Raw genomic sequence first — 27,210 nt, 5'->3', positions numbered from 1 at the left:
GGATAGTTAGTGCAGTGAAATCGAGACTCTTCTTTTCAGAGAGACGGTTGTGATGTGTAATGATAATGACGTTTCAGTGAACTTTTTTTTTTTTTTCAGATACAGTGCTTTAACTTTTCTCAGTGATTTTAAGACAATTCACATAGACTGAAATTTAAATTTCAGATTGAATTGTAACGCTGGGGAGGGGGAATCTGTTACCCTGCCCCCGTGTCAGGGCAACAGTGTTTTTTTCCTTATTGAAATATTTATTAATATGTTAATTAATTAGGTAATTACGTGTATGAACATATATATGTGTTATTAGTGTAAATCAATTTATTATGCATTTTTAGGTTCATATTATTCCATGTATAAATACCATGTAGCTCTCTGTTTTTTGCTTCGTGTTTCGAACGTTCGAGGAAAAGGCGGGCAGTTTAGCTGTTAAAGATTAAAAATTTTGAAAGAAGGGCCGTTGGCAACAGACGCCAACCAAACGTATATAAACTCCCAGATCTCGAGGGGGAGGTCGGCTGTTGGAACTGAGACTTGGAAGGGAGAGGCTGTTTTTGCTTCGGTTAGCTAGGACCGGAGGACAGGTCTCCCGAAACGGATGCTGTAAGAGATTGGATTGCCGGGCAAGCTAGTGCCTTGGTGTCCAGTTTACAGGTAAAAAGGTAGTTGTACTGGATGTTATTTTGAAGTAATTACGGTGCGCCGGGCAGCCTAGTGCCTTGTCACCGTGGAGGTTGAGAAATGTACACGTCGGGCGGCCAAGCGCCTGTTAAGTCGTTTCTTGGAGTAACGCGAGTCTACCTTGTGACAAGCGTACTTCAGATGTAATTCATGAAATGTAAAGCATCCAGGTACAAACAATAGAGATTCCAACATCAAAAATTAGAGTTTTGGCCCGATAAATAATTAGAGAAATGAACGTTCGGATACGACATGTATATATTTCAAATTTTACGTTAATTAAACTATAGAAATTATCCAAAATTTCCGTTTTTAATTTCACACATGCTGGACAAGGTAATTTATCCCCTATAGCAATAAGGTTTCGCAAAGGTTATCCGTTGTCTCTTGTAGTTAATTATATAATTATGTTGACTTGTAGCTACCCACGTGCATTGTCGTACAAAGAAAGATACCCCTAGACAAATCTGAGCCGAGTACGAAGTGCATCGAACCTCGAGTGCGGAGGTAAAGTGTGGGGGACCAGACTAGTAACATATTTATTTGGGGGCTCAGAAGGATTGCCATGCTGATGGAGGGTACCGATATCTCAGAGGAAAACAAGCCGAAATTGATTGCCATACTGAGAAGGCATATTGATGTTTTTCAAGATAAACCGGGATTAGCAAAGGATTACGAGGTTCGTTTGGATGTGAATAACGAGAAGCCGGTCTATATTACGCCGTATAGACCGAAGGGAAATAAATCAGAAGCAGCGATTAAGATAATCAAGCAAGCACTTGGAAAGTTCTGCAAGGAACACTCGTCGTGGGCTGAAAACTTGGGCGCGATAAGTTTTGCCATTAATAATGCAACGAATTCGATGACTGGATTGAAGCCGTTATTTTTGTTCTTTGGACGTGATTTGTACACACCGCATGACACTCGGAAAATGGAGCTTCAGAGGGAAGATGGAACCGGGGAGGACGTCACGGCGGAGAGACAGATGGATTACGTCATACAGTTAAAGGAAAGAATGGGCGCGGCTTTTGAATTTGCAAGAGAAAAAGAAGAAAAGACGAGGCAAAAGGCGTCAAAGGCCTACAATAAGGGCAGAAGAAGGGTTAATCTTTGTGTAGGAGATCGAGTACTGCTTCAAGAGCATAGAATTTCGTCTGCTTTTAACAAGCAAACTGCGTGCTTTTTCCCGAAATTCAAAGGGATCTACAGAATTCTGAATTTCACTACTCCAAATAATGTTGTTTTGGAAAAGGAAGGTGAAGGGAAGAGAGTTCTGGCTAACGTTGACCAGCTGAAGGTCATTCCGAGAAGAAATTTGAGAAGTGTGAGGGAAAGCACTCGTCCCTAAATTCTACCCTGAGAATCCATCTCAAGGGGAGGGGGTAGAAGGTATGTGAAAAATGATGGAAAAGAAGCCGAGTGACCGACTTCTTGTTTGCACAGTAGTAATTAAGTTCCTGATTTATTGTCGCTACACATTTGAGTTCTGGTAAATTTATTTCATGTGAATATAAGATTTGGACTGTTGGATTTTATGTTATGTCAACCTTTTGCCGATAAAGGGTGGTGACAATTGTGAACACGAGGACATGAGATTTTCATCGCTAAGAGAAAGCTGAAGGATGGCAGTTCGATGCCCGGAAAAGGAAGGGAAAGTTTCCTTAAAGTTGGAAAATGCGAAAGCCATTTTAAAGTCGGGTCGTGTGATCGAACGATAGAACTTTTGAAAGCATTTGAAGCTGAAAATCGGCAGGAGTCGAACCAAGTACCGCAGAAGTCCCAGACGCAAGGACTAGGGGACTAAGGAGCCGGAGGTTCTTCGGATGGACCGAGGAGAGGCTGAGTCGACCCAAGAGCGGGAGCCGGATATGTTCTTTGGAATGGAGGAGCTGAACCCGTCTGCACCTAGGAGCAGTCCTGATGACCAGATGACCGAGATGTCCAGGAGGTTACAGGATTCCGGAGGAAGAAACAGTGTGGAAATAGGATAGTTAGTGCAGTGAAATCGAGACTCTTCTTTTCAGAGAGACGGTTGTGATGTGTAATGATAATGACGTTTCAGTGAACTTTTTTTTTTTTTTCAGATACAGTGCTTTAACTTTTCTCAGTGATTTTAAGACAATTCACATAGACTGAAATTTAAATTTCAGATTGAATTGTAACGCTGGGGAGGGGGAATCTGTTACCCTGCCCCCGTGTCAGGGCAACAGTGTTTTTTTCCTTATTGAAATATTTATTAATATGTTAATTAATTAGGTAATTACGTGTATGAACATATATATGTGTTATTAGTGTAAATCAATTTATTATGCATTTTTAGGTTCATATTATTCCATGTATAAATACCATGTAGCTCTCTGTTTTTTGCTTCGTGTTTCGAACGTTCGAGGAAAAGGCGGGCAGTTTAGCTGTTAAAGATTAAAAATTTTGAAAGAAGGGCCGTTGGCAACAGACGCCAACCAAACGTATATAAACTCCCAGATCTCGAGGGGGAGGTCGGCTGTTGGAACTGAGACTTGGAAGGGAGAGGCTGTTTTTGCTTCGGTTAGCTAGGACCGGAGGACAGGTCTCCCGAAACGGATGCTGTAAGAGATTGGATTGCCGGGCAAGCTAGTGCCTTGGTGTCCAGTTTACAGGTAAAAAGGTAGTTGTACTGGATGTTATTTTGAAGTAATTACGGTGCGCCGGGCAGCCTAGTGCCTTGTCACCGTGGAGGTTGAGAAATGTACACGTCGGGCGGCCAAGCGCCTGTTAAGTCGTTTCTTGGAGTAACGCGAGTCTACCTTGTGACAAGCGTACTTCAGATGTAATTCATGAAATGTAAAGCATCCAGGTACAAACAATAGAGATTCCAACATCAAAAATTAGAGTTTTGGCCCGATAAATAATTAGAGAAATGAACGTTCGGATACGACATGTATATATTTCAAATTTTACGTTAATTAAACTATAGAAATTATCCAAAATTTCCGTTTTTAATTTCACACATGCTGGACAAGGTAATTTATCCCCTATAGCAATAAGGTTTCGCAAAGGTTATCCGTTGTCTCTTGTAGTTAATTATATAATTATGTTGACTTGTAGCTACCCACGTGCATTGTCGTACAAAGAAAGATACCCCTAGACAAATCTGAGCCGAGTACGAAGTGCATCGAACCTCGAGTGCGGAGGTAAAGTGTGGGGGACCAGACTAGTAACATATTTATTTGGGGGCTCAGAAGGATTGCCATGCTGATGGAGGGTACCGATATCTCAGAGGAAAACAAGCCGAAATTGATTGCCATACTGAGAAGGCATATTGATGTTTTTCAAGATAAACCGGGATTAGCAAAGGATTACGAGGTTCGTTTGGATGTGAATAACGAGAAGCCGGTCTATATTACGCCGTATAGACCGAAGGGAAATAAATCAGAAGCAGCGATTAAGATAATCAAGCAAGCACTTGGAAAGTTCTGCAAGGAACACTCGTCGTGGGCTGAAAACTTGGACGCGATAAGTTTTGCCATTAATAATGCAACGAATTCGATGACTGGATTGAAGCCGTCATTTTTGTTCTTTGGACGTGATTTGTACACACCGCATGACACTCGGAAAATGGAGCTTCAGAGGGAAGATGGAACCGGGGAGGACGTCACGGCGGAGAGACAGATGGATTACGTCATACAGTTAAAGGAAAGAATGGGCGCGGCTTTTGAATTTGCAAGAGAAAAAGAAGAAAAGACGAGGCAAAAGGCGTCAAAGGCCTACAATAAGGGCAGAAGAAGGGTTAATCTTTGTGTAGGAGATCGAGTACTGCTTCAAGAGCATAGAATTTCGTCTGCTTTTAACAAGCAAACTGCGTGCTTTTTCCCGAAATTCAAAGGGATCTACAGAATTCTGAATTTCACTACTCCAAATAATGTTGTTTTGGAAAAGGAAGGTGAAGGGAAGAGAGTTCTGGCTAACGTTGACCAGCTGAAGATCATTCCGAGAAGAAATTTGAGAAGTGTGAGGGAAAGCACTCGTCCCTAAATTCTACCCTGAGAATCCATCTCAAGGGGAGGGGGTAGAAGGTATGTGAAAAATGATGGAAAAGAAGCCGAGTGACCGACTTCTTGTTTGCACAGTAGTAATTAAGTTCCTGATTTATTGTCGCTACACATTTGAGTTCTGGTAAATTTATTTCATGTGAATATAAGATTTGGACTGTTGGATTTTATGTTATGTCAACCTTTTGCCGATAAAGGGTGGTGACAATTGTGAACACGAGGACATGAGATTTTCATCGCTAAGAGAAAGCTGAAGGATGGCAGTTCGATGCCCGGAAAAGGAAGGGAAAGTTTCCTTAAAGTTGGAAAATGCGAAAGCCATTTTAAAGTCGGGTCGTGTGATCGAACGATAGAACTTTTGAAAGCATTTGAAGCTGAAAATCGGCAGGAGTCGAACCAAGTACCGCAGAAGTCCCAGACGCAAGGACTAGGGGACTAAGGAGCCGGAGGTTCTTCGGATGGACCGAGGAGAGGCTGAGTCGACCCAAGAGCGGGAGCCGGATATGTTCTTTGGAATGGAGGAGCTGAACCCGTCTGCACCTAGGAGCAGTCCTGATGACCAGATGACCGAGATGTCCAGGAGGTTACAGGATTCCGGAGGAAGAAACAGTGTGGAAATAGGATAGTTAGTGCAGTGAAATCGAGACTCTTCTTTTCAGAGAGACGGTTGTGATGTGTAATGAAAATGACGTTTCAGTGAACTTTTTTTTTTTCAGATACAGTGCTTTAACTTTTCTCAGTGATTTTAAGACAATTCACATAGACTGAAATTTAAATTTCAGATTGAATTGTAACGCTGGGGAGGGGGAATCTGTTACCCTGCCCCCGTGTCAGGGCAAGAGTGTTTTTTTCCTTATTGAAATATTTATTAATATGTTAATTAATTAGGTAATTACGTGTATAAACATATATATGTGTTATTAGTGTAAATCAATTTATTATGCATTTTTAGGTTCATATTATTCCATGTATAAATACCATGTAGCTCTCTGTTTTTTGCTTCGTGTTTCGAACGTTCGAGGAAAAGGCGGGCAGTTTAGCTGTTAAAGATTAAAAATTTTGAAAGAAGGGCCGTTGGCAACAGACGCCAACCAAACGTATATAAACTCCCAGATCTCGAGGGGGAGGTCGGCTGTTGGAACTGAGACTTGGAAGGGAGAGGCTGTTTTTGCTTCGGTTAGCTAGGACCGGAGGACAGGTCTCCCGAAACGGATGCTGTAAGAGATTGGATTGCCGGGCAAGCTAGTGCCTTGGTGTCCAGTTTACAGGTAAAAAGGTAGTTGTACTGGATGTTATTTTGAAGTAATTACGGTGCGCCGGGCAGCCTAGTGCCTTGTCACCGTGGAGGTTGAGAAATGTACACGTCGGGCGGCCAAGCGCCTGTTAAGTCGTTTCTTGGAGTAACGCGAGTCTACCTTGTGACAAGCGTACTTCAGATGTAATTCATGAAATGTAAAGCATCCAGGTACAAACAATAGAGATTCCAACATCAAAAATTAGAGTTTTGGCCCGATAAATAATTAGAGAAATGAACGTTCGGATACGACATGTATATATTTCAAATTTTACGTTAATTAAACTATAGAAATTATCCAAAATTTCCGTTTTTAATTTCACACATGCTGGACAAGGTAATTTATCCCCTATAGCAATAAGGTTTCGCAAAGGTTATCCGTTGTCTCTTGTAGTTAATTATATAATTATGTTGACTTGTAGCTACCCACGTGCATTGTCGTACAAAGAAAGATACCCCTAGACAAATCTGAGCCGAGTACGAAGTGCATCGAACCTCGAGTGCGGAGGTAAAGTGTGGGGGACCAGACTAGTAACAGTATCATCACAGACGTCCGGGGGAGGCCAAGGGGGCACAGCCTAGCTGGAAAATGGAAAAGTTATATATGTCGCACATATAATTTCATTTCTGTCAGTAATTTATGTTTATAAATGGCGGCCATTAGGGGTGTAGTTGCTCCCCGCTTTTTGCTATTTCCCCCTCCCCCCGCACTATGCTAAACCTTTTCTACCATTTTTGGCACCTTCCTCCCCCAGTTTTGAAAGGTTGCATTCGTGTTTCATGTTTTCTCAGCACCACTACATGGTTAATCCTGGCGGCGCCGCTGGTCCTGGCGAATTTGCTCCAAAGCCCATTCACAAAACTGCATTCTCCTATGGGAAATCACGAGCTACAGCACGGGCAACCCCCCCCCCCCCTCAGCTTGATCTGGGTTCGTTCGGCCTTGGTCAATGACATGGTTCAGCACCTGCAAATGATACGTAATTATTACTTTCATATGCCCGTAACTTCCTTATCATTAAAGTTTCCGTAAATATGACTTCATCACTGAATTCCTGGTGACATTCTAGCCCAAAATGATACCCACAGATGCCCGCCTTCCCATTTAAAGAAATGAAGTTGGGTCCAAGATGGCGGACGTTGTCATGACATGCACCAAAAAGTTCCCCCTAGGCCTAACATATTACTACTATGACCAATTGCTGCAATCTACACTCCCTTTCATTTTATAAAGAGTGGTCAGGAACTTTTGACTCACCCTGTACTTGCTTTTTTAAAGACTCGCTAATATGAAATTATACATTTGTCTTTTATAATGAATAAGTGAAAGTAGTTATGTATAAGCAAGTTATTTGATAATGTATTTGAAGATAATTTAAATAAAATGTTTATTTATGCATTTAAAATGTATGCTGGACCTAAACAGCCAAACGTAAAGCTGTAGGTCCAATAAAATTTATTGATGATGTACCTCATTCCCTCTGATTTGGGGATGGGATGGGATGGGGAAAGCCTTGTGAAAGTCCAGTAGGGGAAAGAATAATCTCATTTCATCTCGCTTTTTTAACGTATTGATGGGTACGAAACATGGGCGTACGCCGTACTTAGAGTGTACCCACCGAAAAGAACCATTAGTGTAATTTTAGGAGTAATTATTTATAGTCCAACACCCAAATATAAAAGTGGAACTCCTGTTTACTTACTAAGTAAAAGTTGAATTTAAACAAAATTCACACTTCTTCTTAAACACACACACACTTGCAAATCATAGGCATAGCTATATTCTTACAAATATTGATAGCGTAAACACTGTTTGTGTAACATTAGAATGAATTCCTGCAATCTTCCAAAAATACCCTATGTGATAATGTGTCGTGTGTGACGTGACACAGGCGGATGTAGATTTCCTTTGCTGGGAGATTAAGCACAGAATACTGCGAGCATATGAGATGTAACATTGGAAATATAATGTGCAGATTTTTCTAGATATTTAAAATCAGTCTCAAATATATTTCATATTCACATCAAGACAATTTCAAGGATCTGTTTTACGTCTAATTTGTTTGGACCTTCAAAGTGAAATCCGACCAGGAGGAGCTGTCCTGTTAGCGGACAGTTCATGGAGGGGACACAACTTGATTGACATGTTATGTAGTGTACTAATCAGTTAAACAATCTAAACCTCCCGCCCCCCACGCGCTGCTGGCAGGCAGCAACCAGTTCATGGAGCGGACACATGACCATCGACCTCCCCCGCCCCGCTGGAAATTGTATTACTAAAGGGTGGATGGGTTTGTATTTACGTCCACTTTGTGCCAAAAGAAACTTGTACATATCCTTACAGTGAAGTGCGAAAAGGTCTATGCTTAGTGCCAGCCGGGACTGCGTGCCTTCTTCACATTCGGGCACCTCATTATTCTGAAGGTGAGCCTGTCGTAGTGCCTCGCACCAGCAATGTAACAGGGGATCCAAAGACCAACGGATGCGATAGACCCGCACAGATAACCGTACTCGGCCTTCAAATTGAATGCCTAGTCCCATCAGCAGCATTAATCTGGTTCGTCAAACACGTACACTTTGTGCTACGTCAGATTTTTTTTTTTTACATGCTATCAATCCAGTTCTAGAATGTAGGACATTGTCTTTAGAAATGTAGGCACATCACCATCTTCTTCATATTTTCTCGGGTTTCTTGCAACCGTTCGTCCAACTTTACATATTTTCTCTTTCTCTACACTCCCTCCAAGTTGAGCTCCATTCTAATAATTTTCTAATTTGATTCCTCGGCTTCCAGCTTCAAAAAAATTATAATAAGCTTGTTTATTCTGATTTGTGGTGTACCGATGCTTTTTTTTTTTCTTCCCATCTCTCGAGCGAGTTGTTGGTCCTGTGGCGCCTCTGGTAACATCTCTACATATCTACCGGCACAAATTGGTTTTCGAGCTACTGCTCCACGAAGTAATTGAAAAATTTCGTTAATTTTTCGTCTGCTGGAGCCTGTCCGTAGACATGAAGCCACCCTTCCTCCATGAACTGTTGCTGCCTGCCAGCAGCGCGTGGGGGCGGGCGGTTTAGATTTTCTAACTGATTAGTTCACTACATAACATGTCAATCAAGTTGTGTCCGCTCCATGCCCTGTTCGCTCCATGAACTGTCCGCTAACAGGAGGACACGCACCAGGAAACTTTCGATTGTAAGGCGATTGTAGATTTTTGTGAAATAGAAGTAGTTCTACATTATGCATTGTGCGAATAAAGCTTTTTTTAGGGGGGGATGCCAACTTAGTGATTTCATTTCGGGAGATAGGCATTTTTGGGGTACGCAAAATTGTATATGTTACCAGTCTAGTGGCGGCGAAGGGGGGGTAGTTGCGCCCTCCCCCCCACTTTTTGCCACTTTTGCTCCAGAACTATGCTAAACCGTACGTATCAAGGAAAAGTAAACTGTTCTTGCACCCCCAGTTTTAACACCTTGCCAATCCAGTTCTTGAACCCAATTGCCGCTACTGTACCAATCAGTAAACTAAACTGTTGCTTGGCGGTTCTAAGTAGCTTAGAACGTTGGTACTAACCTAAGTTATTAAATATTATGATAACATTTCAACGTAATTTACACAAAGAGAGCTATTGAATTAGTAACATCAAATTTATATTGCAAAGTTCAAACTTAAAGTCCATTTAACCTATACCTCCAAGATTCTTGTAAACATTTTAATGCGTTTAAAGCACTGTGCCATGAAAACTTAAGTGGAAAACAGTCAGCTGTTATCCCGGCTCGGCAAGGGTCCCATCCTCCCCCAAGACCCATGACGCACTCCCCCCCCCAAAAAAAGGTAGAACATTCAAATTATTTTGGTCAGACAAAATTTGCGGAACAATATAATACCAGAGGTGCAACCACGAATTTTGTCTACGGTGGGAGAGCAATTTCCAGGATTATAAACGTACCAATAATAATAATAATAATAACAACATTAATAATGGCTTTACTATTATTATACTACTCCTAGTAGTAGTAGTAGCACCAAAGAAGTTATTTTCCTCATAAATTACGCAAAAACTGGGTAAAAGTCTGTGCTAAAGATAAACAAACTATTTGAAATGTTTTTCAACACCGTCAATTTCACATTAGCTAATAATGCAAAACAAGCACACAAACTGTATTTTTGAATGGCAGAAAATGAATGATACTCGTAAATGCATTCCCAAGATACATGTGTAACTTTCATGTACAACATATGTTTTACACATATGCAACATGGAGCGACATAAAATAAGAAGATATATATGCAACAAGCTAACACTAAATTGTGTACGTATTCAAAGCTTCTTCAATACAAATGTACAACATATATTATTTTAAATACATTACATTACAGAAAACAAGTAGGCTATATTGCAAGCGAACCGAGCAAGAAAATTTTTAGATCGAATTTTTCCAATTGAAAAGAACACTGATTTAATAGGGCGCAAATAATTTGACTGGACGCCATGGCATTCTCTCTTTTACAACTTTTTTTAATTTTGATCACTCGGCATCCATGGCCCCCAGCTACATCTCTGAACTTGACGAAAATGAGAAAAGCAGATATTGCGAGCGAAGCGATCAAGAAAATTTTACAAATGTATTTTTATTTGCATAAAATTTGAAATCGAAGGGGTAATTGCTCTTTTATGCCCCCCCCCCTCCTTGCGGGTGCCCTTGGCCTTCAGTGTTTGCCTCCTTGTCCCTAGAATTCACTTCCGTCGAAGGTTGGGGGGTAATGCTCCTCTGCCCCCCCTGTGGTTGCGGCACTGTATAATAGACATATTTATTTAGGCAATATATGTTTACATTAGATACTTTAGGCTCACTTTCATGTTTGCTAACATAAAACGAACCAAACTGCTCAGGTTCACTGTCATTGTTAGTGTCAAGCTTATTCTGCACAGTTGGCTGCTCTACTAACCTTGTATTAATGCGAATACCACACCCCCTCCATCCAAACCGATTCTAAAGACATAAGAGGTGGTGTTTCATTTCAACCCTATCGCCGCGATCACCTACAGGTGGATAGAAAAACTATATATAATAACTAAAACTAAAAATCAATAACAAGTCAATCAAACGAAACGTCCCCCCATGTTTGTGTGAAGATATATAGAATTGGTATAACATTTTGTCCCCCCCCCCGAAAAAAAAATTCCCATGACGCAGGCGCGTCATGAAACCCCCCTGTGGGCACCCCTGCGGCTCGGTAAGGTTGGTCAGTTGTAATGTAGTTGTAGTTTGTTGACTGGATCATTAGTGGACACGAATGTAATGTAGGGCTAGGAATTTTATGACCTAAAAATCACCAAAATATGTAAAATAAAATATGCTCTTATGACCTAGAATTTTACAAAATATGCATTATAATTTGAAAAATATGCCCTTATAACTGAACTGTTTTCAAACATCAATATCTAACATATGCTGAAATATTTTCACATACGTGCTATTTGTAGTTCACTTTATGGGCCCTGTGTTGGAGTGCACAATGAATACTTTCTGTAAATTTTCAATTAAAAATGAAAAGAATTTGCTCCAGTACAAAAAAAAGTCGAGTAAACATGGGAGTAAGAACGAATCCACTTCGAAAATGACTGTATATTTTTAAAAAAAACAAAAATATGCTGAATATGATCGAAAATCCATCAAAATATGCTCTATCACAATTATAACACCATTAAGCCTTGTTTCCATGATATAAAAATGCAATATGCTGACCAAGGCAGTAATTTAATTTTATTATAAAACATAAACTAAACGTAACGTTTCAAGACTTACCACGTACTAAAAAAAATCAAAATATATTTGTTTTGCATTTGCTATGTAATTTATGGTTATTTATTTCTGCCTAACTTATTGGAAGCCAAAAAATTTGGATCATACATCTTTAAGGACAGTTCAAAACATTTATCCACATTACTACTTATGATAACATGCATAAAATAATATTATTTTGCCAAGCATATTTTTTTGGGAAGGGCATCCCCCCCCCCCCTGTTAATTCGCACACTGACTTCATGTATCTATCAATGATTACTACGGAAATAAAGAGAGAAGTTTGAGAATTCATGGCTGCAGGAGAAACTGTCAAAACATCAGAAATATTTGTCCTAGAATACTCTCGCTTTTAACATCGACGATTTTCAATCATGGGCGTCCGGAAGGGGGGGGGCAAGGGGGGCCGTGCCCCCCCTGGAAAATGAAAGTCTACCAAAAAATTATGTATTTCACACATATAATTTCATTTTAGCCAGAATAATATGTGTTAATTATTGCATGAACACCATTAACTCAAATTTAAGCAATGTTTTTTAGGGAACAACACTATTTTGGGGGAAAATGTGCCTTGTTTGCCCCCCTGGAAAAAAAATACCTTCCTTGCCCCTCCCTGGAAAAAATCCTGCGGACGTCCATGTTTTCAATCAGTTAAACGGGTAACTTCATTGTCTTGTAATCAGCAAATTCCAGATTCAATTTCTCGCGTCGACTTATTTAAAGGTCTAGTAAATCTAGTCCAAATTTATATAGTTCTGCTAGACTTTAATTTTTTATGTAAATTGATTGCTTCAGAATTTGTTTGTTTGTTGTAATATAATGTTATATATTATAATGATTATAATACTTACTCATCCCTTTTGGGAGGGGCACGTGACCCTGTACTCCTCGCACTCAATCCGCTAATGTGTCATGGGAATATTAGGATTAAGTTTCGCAAACAGGAAACTGGCTGTTCAACATGTCACACTACTGCGCCCAGTATCCTAGGTTCAAATACCTATTAAGAAATAGGCTTATATATGCACGTATCGAGAAATATATTTCGGCGGGTCCGAACCAATTGTTTCAAAATAATAATAATAATAATAATGTATAAAATAAAATAATTATAGTCAAAGAGAAAAGGAACTGAATATTTCTTGAATATCAAAAACGGATGTTAGATCCAGTTGAAGAAAAATTAAGTTCCTAGTAATATGTTATGCATATTATTGTAAGTAGTAATACATTGTCCATAAATCTTCTTTGGTACTGTCATTCAAAGTCGTATGAACGCGACGCTGCACAAAGTCGCCCTTGCAGTAACAGTACGCATAATGCAGTTTCATTTGTTGCCACTAGATGTCAGACCTATTGAAGCGTACCTTTTGCGCAATACTATATTGTCAGATTATAAAAATTTTTAGATATGCAATAAATGTTGCAGTATTTATTTTTGTAAAAATTATCGTTCTCATACACGTGAGTCTATGTTTATTTGCATGAAGAGGGATGCAACGTTAGGACGCCTTAGTGGAAGTTCCCACAGGTATTTTGAAATAATTTTTCAGTTAGGGTGAGATTTTAATTTTTCATCTCTGAAGAATCGGTTTGTAAAATTGTAATATATCCTCTTTTTGGAAAAAGTTTGTCTATTGAGTCAGGTTATATTTGATTCTGGGACAACTTTTGTTACGTAATCGACCGACGCGCAGTTTATTGATTCTGCAAAGGTGCGAGAAATTTGGTATTTTCTGTATCGTCTACATCCGTACCCAATGGCGCAGGAATGGATTTTGCCTTGGAGGTACAATGTTCAACTAGAACAGTGGCGGAGTGTAAGCCTATCATGAAGAAGGTTATTTCCCGTTCTGCTTATTTTTGGGCTGACATGGTTAGTGATTTATCCACAGACATCGACCCCCCCCCCCCCCACAATTTTTCAGAACATTTCCCTGGAATTTTTCACCAAATTAAAAATTCTGGATAAATCCCTGGGATTGGTGTTTCCTTTGCTAGGCTGTGTATCTCCTACATTTCAACTGATAATTAAGTCAGTCTTATTCCTATCACAATGACTAACGTAACGATAAAAAATATGCAAAGTTAGATAAAATGAATAATAACAAAAATATAGAAACGGAAACAGAAAAGTGCAGAATACTTTTTACAACCGCATAACCAAGTATCAGCTTCGTACCCTGAATCACAAAATCGGCGCACTTTATTTTTCGTTTCTGTTACTATGCCTGCTAGAGAAGGAAGGGGTGGGCCTACCTACATCCACAAGTTTCTTCTTGGCAGCAAAATCCTTGCTGGATAACAGCGTCTGCACCAAGTTCTCGACCCCACCGCACAATCACACTCGTTTTATTACATAATGCACTTCACTATCACACAACAGCACAGGGCCGACAGTCCACTTTGAATAGATGGAATTCGCAAAAGCAATATCTCGACAACAAGAACGGGGAAACAAAAAGAAACCAGATCCAAAATTGGTCACTGCTCAAAGCAGTGATCTTTCGGACTGTGAGGGGAATATCCCTTTCGGATATAAAAAAATCCCTCTCTTGCCTTAAAATTCCCTATATTTAGTAAAAAAAAAATACAATATTAATTATAAAAGAAATGCTCACTAATTGTAGGGACATATCCAGAAATGTCTATCAAAGGACATGTAAGTGCTTTCTTAGGATACTGTAAAAGCAAATCTAGCACCTAAAAGATCATAAACAGGCTTTTCGAACGCTGTTCGAAGAGTGTTTGAATCACGGACTACGTAATTAATAGTATTTGGTTCACATTTGACATGAGATTTGTAAAATTGGTTCAATCTTCAGCTTTCATTAACATTTATTTATTTATTTATATTTGCACTTTTTAGCTCAGTTATTACCAGCTGAGTTCATACATAAACGGAAAACAGAGATCTTAATATTTCTGATGTTTATGCTCTCCTATAAGCTAAAAACAGAAACAAGAATGTAGCACATCAATAGGTTTCTCCTTTTTCCCCTTCCTATTAGATTTTTGCTTCAGAATTCCCTTTTCCTGGAAAAAAAACAACCTCCTTGAATCACCGCCGGCTCAAATTTCCTTTGCAGTCAACCATTCATACCCGACAACGCTGGAGCCCCTCCTTTTGCAGGTCCTGTGTCTCGCTGGCGCGTATTCAGTGAAGTCAACCCAAGCATAATGGTGCTAAATTTCGCACAAGTTTAAAAAGTCGTTTGTAAGTTGGGGATATAAATAAAACAAGAGGGCCACTTTTCGTTGTGGTTGAATTTTCTCAAACTTTTCACGTATAACGTCGAACCCATGCCGTTGGTTGAACCATTCGAATTTATATTTATATTTTTGTTATAAATTAATATTAATAATATGAAAATCACAGAACAATTTAGTAGTATGTAGCATAATTTCGGGGTTTATACGACACCATGGATTGTCACGGTATCTAGTGACATGTGAAACGCAGTTCGATATAAATTATTTTTTGTTTATTGATTCATTTTATGTTCAAATATAAAAGTGTGAGGTTTGATTTTATTTTGTGGATAAATTTGTATCCGAGCCAGACGTCGGGAGTTGGGAGACGGGTTTTTCCTGAGTGACAGCCGAACTGTCGTTGCTTAGAAGCATGACATATTTGCACCAACACGGAGAAAAGGAAGGATTATTTTCGTCGGACAGGGCTAGAAGTCATAGCGGGTGGGCGAACCCATTTTTCACGGATGACCAGGAAAATCAGCTGGAGCCCAAGCCTGCAAGGATCGAGGACGCGCGGGTGACCGCGTTTCAAGACAATGGAGAGAGGTCATTTCCATCACCTTAGAAACCGAAGCCAAGCCACTTTAGCGTGCTTTTCAACGGACGAATTTGAATCTCTTATAAGAACAAGCGTACTAGGATTCCAGACACAGTTTTGACCCGGATTTCATAGAGAGAACATCTCCGCGCTACACTTTCGCGTGATTATTGTTTTGTGTCCGTGGATTTCGTTTCCTTACGTACCGTGAGCGAATTGCAGATAGAGAGTTACCAGTGTGCGCCTTATTTTGGTGAAGTATTACGCGGTGATTTGTTTTTGCCAAGCGTGGACTACATAATAATGGAGGGCTAAAGGAGATAGAGAAGGGAGGCCGTCGCCTCCCCGGCACCCGCAACGATGCGCCGCTACCATCCAGTGAAGTCACCCAGCCAGCGCCAAAAAACGACACCAAAGCCGAACACTGCCCAAAGCCCGAAGGACGTTTCCAGATCGACGTTCCAACCGAAGCCCGTTACCAGAGAGAGAGAAGGACGACTCCAGATGGACGTCCAATCGAAGCCCGTTACCAGAGAGAGATGATTCCAGATCGACGTCCAATTGATGCCCGACACTAGAGAGATTCCGGACCGGCGCGTGACCACGTACACCCGACGCTAGTGACAAGAGGATCGCCCGAAGTGCTAAGGAGGTGCAAGTACACCATATCGTCGCAATTATTCCTCGTCGCGATCGACCTCGGAGAACAATTTCGCCACAAAGGAACCGTGTGCAAGTCCCGCGTCCAGGAGAGACGAATGACCACGCAATGTAGCAGAGTCCGGTAGAGTATACTTCAAAGGGTCTATGTCCATGTAAGCGTGCATTGTTAGTATCAACACCGTACTGTTAACGCCGAAGTCTCACTTATTTGCAAAGTGACTCAGGAACCCCAAACCTAACTCCCGTGTCTGATAATTTTTTGATATTGTTATAAAAAAGGGTTATTTCATGTTCTGAAGTTCTAATTTAATTGTCTGCATTCAGGGTCAGAAGCTCCATTTCATTACTTTAATATTTAGTGTAAATTGTCAAAGTGTGCTCCATTTCTTGTGTAACCGACCGCCCCGTCGCGCCATTTAATTTGTGGAAAAAATCCTGCGGACGTCCATGTTTTCAATCAGTTAAACGGGTAACTTCATTGTCTTGTAATCAGCAAATTCCAGATTCAATTTCTCGCGTCGACTTATTTAAAGGTCTAGTAAATCTAGTCCAAATTTATATAGTTCTGCTAGACTTTAATTTTTTATGTAAATTGATTGCTTCAGAATTTGTTTGTTTGTTGTAATATAATGTTATATATTATAATGATTATAATACTTACTCATCCCTTTTGGGAGGGGCACGTGACCCTGTACTCCTCGCACTCAATCCGCTAATGTGTCATGGGAATATTAGGATTAAGTTTCGCAAACAGGAAACTGGCTGTTCAACATGTCACACTACTGCGCCCAGTATCCTAGGTTCAAATACCTATTAAGAAATAGGCTTATATATGCACGTATCGAGAAATATATTTCGGCGGGTCCGAACCAATTGTTTCAAAATAATAATAATAATAATGCATAAAATAAAATAATTATAGTCAAAGAGAAAAGGAACTGAATATTTCTTGAATATCAAAAACGGATGTTAGATCCAGTTGAAGAAAAATTAAGTTCCTAGTAATATGTTATGCCTATTATTGTAAGTAGTAATACATTGTGCATAAATCTTCTTTGGTACTATCATTCAAAATCGTATGAGCCTTGCCTGCCAATAAGTTCGGCGGAAATAAATAAGCATCGATCTAACAACAAGTATATTTTCATTATTAAATTTTAGTTAATTTATTACTTCATTATTTAATACTGAACTTAGTAAGTCTTTCGGGGGGTCGGACCCCTTGGAACCCCCCAAAATACGTCCTTGCATTTAAGACATAGGCATGTATGATAAACTTGCACCAATTAAGCCATACACAGCAACAAGAAGAATATAGAGAACGATTGATTGACTTATTTATTTATTTGGTGTTTTAAGTCCACTTTATGCACAGTAAGGCTAATCGGGACTGGACCTACAACTTAAAGTGGGATCCGAACCACTATGCCCCTCCACCGGGCATCGAACCCGGTATCCCTTGATTACACATAGAATTGAATTGAATTGAATTATTGTTTTAAGATCACTTTTTTGCACAGTAAGGCTAATCGGGACTGGACCTACAGTTGAAAGTGGGATCCGAACCACTGTACAATGTGTCTCCACCGGGAATCGAACCCGGGATACCTTGGATTACACATAGAGAACGAGAATGTATATATTTCTTTTTTTAAGTTCACCTATTTCTTCTTGATTTATTTGTTGTATTTAAAAAATTGTTTACTCACATTATAACAGGCCCGTAGCTAGAACTAATCTCCAGGGGGGGCTCACGGGTTATCAGGGGAGGCTTTGTTAACCCAGTCCATTTTTCAAAAGTTTAGCAGTATTAATCGAAGGTAAATTATGTGTGTCGGGGGTCATTAATTTAATGTACAATATAAAATTTAGAAATATCATACAAATACTACAGGTTTTTTTCTGTATCTTCTAAAACATCTCTTGAAGTGCTAATGACTGCTACTGGCACTATCTCTTAATACACACACTATACTATTTTTGATGATACAGATATTTATATCATAAATGTTAAAATGTACAATATTCACTTCAATCATAGTGCCTACCGTACGTTCCACCCCCGGCCGAAGCAATAAAACTCCCCTTCATTCCCAAAACTTGGGATCAGTTGACATTTGACGCAGATGCGGCAGGAATGTGGATGATGACATCAAAGTCACAGATTTCTGTCAAACGAGAGGCTGCAACGGGGCAGGGAAGATACAGATAAAGAAGGCTCCCTATGAAAGAACTTTCTAAAGTCTAGAGAATATTCTAAATACTTGCCGGTGCTTAGACTTCTGCTCATAAACAAGATGAACGAACGAAGTTGTGAACAAAATAATATAATCTGTCTACATTTTCACTCTTCATCTTAAACAAATCGTAACGAACTGTTGCTCGTTGGGACCTTGCTAGAATCCTAACCATTATGCTTGGGTGATGTAGCTTCGTCATTCTTTCATCCTCACTGGTGAGCACTCGCCCTTAGGCAGATAACTTGATGGTAATAGGCGAGAGGTTACTTTCACACTTGAAATGGCACAACACTAAGAACTTGGGTTTTATGTCTTCCAGTTTAGATCAACATGGTTAGAGAAGGATATTACCTGTCTATTCGATGCTGAAGAAATCCTCGGAGAAGACTCCTAGAAATGCTCTATCCTGACCCGCTCAAGCTCCCCTATCTTTCTCCTTCCTCGTACCAATGCAAAAGACCCCAAGTCGCCCGTTACACTCTAACTTATCCTTTCTTCCACCATCTGGTTATTGCTCTCCGATACCCGTTGATCAGCAAATTCCTTTCAATCAACCAAGAAGATAGATTTGATACTGACTTAGCATTCTTTGAATGCTTCAGAGAGTAACGGCCGACGAAGGAGGTTATTGCTTTTGGCTTGCTACTTTTCACAAATCAGGGGAACCTGTTACGAAATTAGAATACAAAATAGTTTTACCTAATGTATATGGGGGCTGGCGAAGCTGCCAGTCCCCCTGCCCCTGCCTGTCTGTATAATATTGTTAGTCGCCCTGGCAGCAACAGTACGCACAATGCAGTTTCCTTTGTTGCCACTAGATGTCAGTCCTATTGAAGCCTACCGTTTGCGCAATACTATATTGTCAGATTATGAAATTTATTAGATATGCAATAAATGTTGTAATATTTATTTTATTAAAATTTCGGTAACCACCAAACGTCTCTAATTCCCTTATTTTCGTATTTCTCGCATTGATACTTACATATTCGGCATTCGTAAGGATTCTTCTATTTCGCGTTTCGTTTTTTGCAGGCAAATAATCTCAATTTTCGAAGTATCGAGTATTTTTATTTTGTTCGCTTTTGCTTGCGTTACACGCGATATGGCGGAGAAATCTTGACTAGCGTAGTCCATGATCAGTGGTTATGCAGTGTTGCACCCTTCTTCATAGAAAAATACCTACTTTCGTGTTACTGATTTTGTATTTTTTCCAGGTTCGAAAACTCCACGAACCATGCACGGATAGACCCACGAACCATTCGTAAATAGCCCCACGAACCATGCACGGCAAGGTTAGGTTAGGTTCTGTTAGGTTAGGAAACATAGTTAAATTTGTTTTTCAAAATTAGAATTTTTTTTCGGGTTCGAAAACCCCACGAACCATTCATAAATAGCCCCACAAACCATTCACGGATAGCCCCACGAACCATTCATAAATAGCCCCACGAACCATTCACGGATAGCCCCACGAACCATTCACGGATAGCCCCACGAACCATTCATAAATAGCCCCACGAACCATTCACGGATAGCCCCACAAACCATTCATAAATAGCCCCACGAACCATGCACGGCAAGGTTAGGTTAGGTTCTGTTAGGTTAGGCAAACATAGTTAAATTTGTTTTTCAAAATTAGAAATTTTTTTTCGGGTTCGAAAACCCTACGAACCATGCACGGATAGCCCCACGAACCATTCATAAATAGCCCCACGAACCATTCATAAATAGCCCCATGAACCATTCACGGATAGCCCCACGAACCATTCATAAATAGCCCCATGAACCATTCACGGATAGCCCCACGAACCATTCACGGATAGCCTCACGAACCATTCACAAATAGCCCCACGAACCATTCATATATAGCCCCACGAACCATTCATAAATAGCCCCACGAACCATTGACGGATAGCCCCACAAACCATTCATAAATAGCCCCACGAACCATTCACGGATAGCCCCACGAACCATTCATAAATAGCCCCACGAACCATTCATAAATAGCCCCAAGAACCATTCACGGATAGCCCCACGAACCATTCATAAATAGCCCCACGAACCATTCACGGATAGCCCCATGAACCATTCATAAATAGCCCCACGAACCATTTACGGATAGCCCCACGAACCATTCATAAATAGCCCCACGAACCATTCATAAATAGCCTTAGCGATACTGGGCGAAAGGGGGGGTTATAACCCCCATCAACCTCACATTGAGCACGCCACTGATCCTGTACACGTCATGTTGTCGCAAGTTCGTAATCAGAAATGATGAACAGTAACTCACGTTTATTTACGTTCTAGAACTGTTAGACAGTTACAAAACCGCGTATTTGGAAACACTGACCGGTTGTTAAGTCATGAAACGCTCGCAAATATTTGGTTCACGTAGTAGACGGACATCAAGGGAACAGCTTTCGTGCATCGGAGTGACATTAATGTCGAAAATTACATGATTTACCGGCAAAAAAATTTCAACGAGGTGAAAACAAACTTCCAAGACCTTCCTAAAGTATAAATAAAGCCATTTCGGTAAATACTTTCTCCCGTAAAATTGAAGAAATACGTTTTGGGGATACGAAAATTTTACCTTTATTTTTGTAAAAATTGTCATTCTTACACACGTGAATCTATGTTTATTTGCATGAAGAGGGATGCAACGTTAGGACACCTTAGTGGAAATTCCCACAGGTATTTTGAAATAATTTTTCAGTTAGGGCGAGATTTTAAATCTTTATTTTGTAAGAATCATGTTCTTTGAAAAGATATCCTCTTTTTGGAAAAAGTTTGTCTATTGAGTCAGGTTATACTTGATTCTAGACAGCTTTTGTGACGTAATCAACCGGCGCGCAGTTTATTGACTATAAAAGTGCGAAAAATTTGCTGTTTTCTCGATCGTCGACATCCGTACCTAATAGCAAAGGAATGTTTTGCCTTGTGGGTACAATGTTCAACTAGAACTGGAATTAGGCTAATTAATACTAGTAGGTTTGTTTCTTTCGATAACGGAGACATCCTGTGGCTCTTAAATTATTTGAGAGGGTGCAACTTTAATCATATGATTTAGGGAATACTGTACCTCGCTTCAAAATTTGGAGGCCTCCCCGATGGCGCAGTGGTAGCGTCTTCGGCTTGTAATCAAGAGGTCCCGGGTTCAATACCCGGTGGAGGCACATAGTGGTTCGGATCCCACTTTAAACTGTAGGTCCAGTCCAGATTGGCCTTACTGTTCATAAAGTGGACTTAAAACACCAACACTATAAGCAAGCGTCTCAAAATTTTCGGGATTTCAATAATTCCTTGTTCCAGTGTTGTTGTATAATCCTAGAAACTCAACAAATAGTGTCGCTTGTATGGAAAAAATCTTGTTACGAAACACGTGACGTGTTTGTGTGATTGATGCATCGCATGCAGGTCGAGTTTTGCTTTTAATGTGAGGTTGTAGCCATGTTCTCCACCCACAAATGCTGAAGTGAGATATTTTGAACATATCTTGACCCAAAATATTCAAATGTTCATAAAACAAACTTAATGAAATTCTTCAGTATAAAATGTGTGATCAATGAAGAAGTGGCATGCACAGAGGGCGCTATTCAAAGCTTTTTTCTTAATAAAAGATAAGTCAGGATATGCGACGGAGAAATTTATACTTAGCAGAGGTATATCAACAAACTCATTGACGTTTATGGAAAGGAAGGAAGTTGAATCCAATTTCAAAGGGCTGGACTTGACAACAACGCCACGGTATTTTTAGTTCAATTTCAATTGTATGATTCAATGTAAATCAATAATAATAATTAAAGGTTCAAAAGCCATTTTGCTGACTGAAGCGCAAGATATGAAATTATTCCAAATATCACACCTAAGGAAAATTTTCGCCATAATGGGAATTACTATTTTGTCGAATCCCCTTTCGCCGAATGATTTGGAAATTTGTACGAAATCAGAAACTCATTGTACAATTCTGTTCACATGAAATAGCATACTAGTTTGAGATGAAGTCCAGCGTCGGAGATCGAGTGAGGCTTTTGAACGGACAAAGATTAGATTTTCTTCTTTCTTTGTCCATCCAATCTCTTCTCGATATTGCCCAAAAGAAAATAGTATATAGTAAGAAAGCTGAATTGAAGAAGTAGGTAGCAATAGCTTCCAGAAACCCAGGTTTGCAGTTTCGTCATGGACATTGTAACATTTTAACATTGTGCAGTAACATAAATCACACTACCATCCATGGCAATATTACACAATATACACTAGCTACGTGCTATGATATAATTTTTTCATATCTTACGTTGCTTCTTGTAGGGTGTTTAATTGTGACGATGAGAATGAACAATGATTAGAAGAAAAAGAAATGATGAACCGACAGAACGGGACTCTGGTGCCTATTTTGGCGAAATTGTAAGTTGACCAATACATGCGCAGCTGTCACCTAAAAGGCACACACACACACATAATGGCGGGTTTAGGGTAGGACCCTTGTCTTGAGTATGTTATGAATAAAAAGATTCTTCAGCTAAAATTGAGTTCTTTCTGACATTATGCCGACAGACCTGTACTAGGTTTAAGTTACGAACTGGTCAAACAACTAATTGCAACGCATGGGAATCATCATTTGTGTACCTTACAACAGAATCATCATTTGAGAAAGAAAATCTTGCTACACGCAAAACAGACTCTTCAGCAAAGCAGGGCCGGCAGAAGGGGGGTGGGGACGAACCGAGCCGCTGCCCAAAGCGGCAAATGTTCAGGGCGGCAAAATTTGAAGAGAAGAAAAAAATAAGCCTATTGAAAACTTGAAAGTTATGATATTATATTATATAACTTGGAAGTTAATGTATGCCAACACACCGTTTTGAAGGAACATATCAGTAGTCTCACTTTAAAACCACTGAGGGCCGGTTGCACCATCTCCGCTTAACGTCTTATCCCCCACTTAACACCATTTTGCGGTTGTTCAATGTCCGCTTAACGTTACCTAGCACTTAAAGTCCCGTGTACTGTAAGTGGCGGTCGGGGCTCCGCCTAACGCGTTAAGTGCCAGGTAAACATGGAAAAGCAGTACACTGTGCAGCCAACAGATACGTGCAGCACCTAGTATAATCTGTGTTTACACTTTTATAGTTGATAAAATGGCAAAGTCTCGATCAGCTGTTGCAAATTGCGAAAGTTTGCTGCATGTTTTGCATTACCAAATAACAGCAAAAAAAGCGGATATGTTAATTATCCCAGGAACGGCAATAAATAAAGCAACGTTTGTAAATATATGCGTAGAAATGAATATTAGATGGTCATTTTCGTGTGTGTTCCGAAAATGTTGTATATTGATATTAGCATTAGCAGTTTCACTGTAATTTCGTATGTAGGATTTGAGTGCATTCGGGTACAGAAAATAAAACCAGGTTAAAGTAATGCGTTTGATGCTTGCAAAATTGTATTAAAATGCCGTTCCAAATAAATGAATGTGTGTTTTCTGTAACAATTTTTTTCAACCAAACGCAATACACGAAATGTACACCATGCATCAGTTGCTTTTTCGCAATCCTGGTAATTTGTAATATTTAAGATTAAAACACGTGTAATATTATTAGAGTCACTTCCGTCGCCATTGGTGTGAATGTAACATTGCAAATAAACAAGTAATGTTTTGTTTCCGAATAACAACTGGCAAAGAATGCACGTATAATATTTAGCACTCTTACCGTCCAGTTCATACATATGTACGTACAAGGAACAATTTCCGAATGGTAGTGTGTTTTACAAACACACACATTTACAATAATAACCTTGCAAGAAACTACATACCTAGTAGTACATAAGACGTAATACCAATCTTTTAAGAAACGTATACATTGTATATGTGTGATTTTGTACGTTAACTTCCAAAATTGGCAAAAAAAAAGTTTACTGTTAACAAGAATCCTTACGATGTTGACATGCATGTACAAGTACAAGGAACAATTTCCTACTGGTTTTGTACCTAACCTAACCAACCCTACCCTAATATTCATGGGAGAGCATAAGACGTAAGTGTCAAAGTTTTTTTTTCGGTATTTACTACTTAGAATACACATGATCTTGTATTTGATTTTTCAAAATAACTGGCCTAAAAAGACGAGCGGCTAGGGGCAGCATTAGCACCTTGGGAAATACATGCTAACAACACCAAACCTGGCCTGCCTAACCTATCCACGTAGGCATATAATAGCATAAATGAGCATGTAAATAGGTTTGGCAAATTATAATTTGTTTATTTAAGCTATTATATACGTACATACGTGGATAGGTTAGGCAGGCCATGTTTGGTGTTGTTAGCATGTATTACCCAATGTGCTAATACTGTCCCTATCCGCTCGTCTAAAAAGGACCACAGCTTGTACGTATGTACAATGTATATTTTCCTGGTGAATATTACTGTTTTTTGTAAAGAAATATATACGTTCTTGCATTGCACTAGCATATAACGTTTTACGAAACTACCTATCTGAAAGTATATACAGCCTGGAGTTTCTTCTTTTTTCTTAATAAGAATAAAACATGCGTACATACAGTACTACGGTACTTTACATTACTATTTGATTCTTCCTTTTGTGCTAAGATGATAGTAATTCCCAAAATGTACCTTGTACATGGAACCGTTGATTAACGAATTTTTTTGTGCTATTCGAATTTGTCTTGAATACAAAAATTTAATTTTCATCTGCATCGTTAACCAACTTTCACAAAAGCTGCATTATAAATAAAGAAGAAACCTATAAGATGGTCAACGTTGATAATACTAATCCTCGCTATTCGCTAAAGAAGGGGTTACGGATTGATAAATTATTAACAGAAACGAATGATAAATTAGTAAGAGCAGAATAGAAGATTGCTCTTCTCATTCCGTATATTTACACAAACTCAGGTATGTCAGCCTTGCACTAAAAATTGAATAAATGTAACTTGCATTTGTTACGACTTCGTAAAATTTTGGTCACTGTTTAGTAGTGTTTAATATTTTTTAAAAAGTGACCGTATGTCTTACTGAAAGATAAGACGAGGAATATTCTTTTTTGCATTATGTTAATTGGAGTACGTGAAAAATACATTGAAAATTTTGTAAGCTTCCCACTACTTCGAAAGATTATGGGTTATATTGTATCATATAACACATTTGATATTATATGAGAGTACGGCACATGCATTACCTACTTCTATCAGCTGTTTCATTTTATTGCAATAAATATTTAGTTTTTTTTAAACATATTTCCGTTGAAAAAGCATGCATTTGGAATTGACAAGCAGATATTAGCACGTAATAAACAAACAAAACACAATCGAAAACACAACTTTCTCCAGTTTCTGTTGCCAGGTCGTACGGCAAGCAGGAGAAAGTTCTACCTTACAAGGCCGAGGATAAAAATGCTTGGTGCAACCCACCGCCGCCTAAATCTCCCGCCTGTCGTTATCCAGCACTTTGTAAAGTGGCAGATTAAGTGGCGATGGTGCAACCGGCCCTCAGTGCCACAAGGTGGGAAAGCAGATTCGATGCCGTTGAGATATCAAGTGGGAGAGGTCTATGATGCACTCCTTCATAATAAGTGACTACAGTAAAACTGTCCAAATGGTCGCACATAAGGCTCAGTGTATTGCAAACCAGTTGTGTGGCTTTATATTTCTTTGCTCACTAGTTATCTGGTATGACTTTTTACTCCACGTAATCTGCGATGTGTTAGATGCTGTTAGATGATTTCTTGCAAACATATCAGAGCTTTGAAAAAAAGATGAGTGAAGAAAAATTTCGAAGTTTCTTAAACGCCACTTCCTCCCTCCTCCCACTCGTGGAGGCGTCGGGGGGGACGGGGGACGAACTGTGAGTCCCGGTTGATTAAGAATTGGCATGGAATTTAGATATAGATGATCCAAAGATAGGCAAAACTGTACAGGGCCAAAATCGAAACAAGAAGCAGTTTCAGTATGATGAAACTTTTGAAGATCCAAACAAACCGTACAAGGTTGATTTTTGTTACCAGTTCCTAGACGATTATTTTAGCTTTAAGAGAAAGATTTGAGAAGCTTAAACATCACAGTGAATTTTCGATTCCTTTTATGAAATTGGTAAGCATAAAGACATGCCATCTGATATTTTGTCTGAAAAGCGTAGAAAACTTGCCAGAATGTTAACACAAGAAGGCTACTGAATTAAAAGATGAACTGAATGTCTTTCGGCTATAATAAAACAATTACACTAAAGGAGACCTTAAACTGATAAAGGGTTATGATTTTGCATCTCATGTGAGCGTAGCACTACGAATTTATTAACTTTGTCGGTAACCGTGGCAAGTGGGGAACGATTTTTTTTTTAATTAAGGCTAATAAAAATACTATTTTCGGTCAATCATGTCAGAAACACGCTTGTTTCCATTTTATGCAAGATAGCTTTATACGAAAAAGAATATTACATGCAAAGGTAAAGGTAAAGTTCCCTGTGCACATAGCACCATGTCATGAAGGCACATTCTCGATCTCGGCCATTTTGGAGGTGATGTGATCAGCACCACTCTCCGGCCGCCTTTATCTCCCAGGATTGCCCCCAGGTACCCATTAATTTGAGGCTGGGGCCGCTTTGTGCAGGAAAGAATTCAAACCTTAGATCATCCACGCGGGAGATCCGGGAATATTACATGTAATTGTTTTAAAAATCCAATCATACATCACAGACAGTGG

The sequence above is a fragment of the Lepisma saccharinum genome, chromosome 28 (assembly GCF_977018435.1).
Source record: "Lepisma saccharinum chromosome 28, izLepSacc3.1, whole genome shotgun sequence".
NCBI classification, from domain to species: domain Eukaryota; kingdom Metazoa; phylum Arthropoda; class Insecta; order Zygentoma; family Lepismatidae; genus Lepisma; species Lepisma saccharinum.
Note: the sequence above shows the minus strand (reverse complement) of the source record.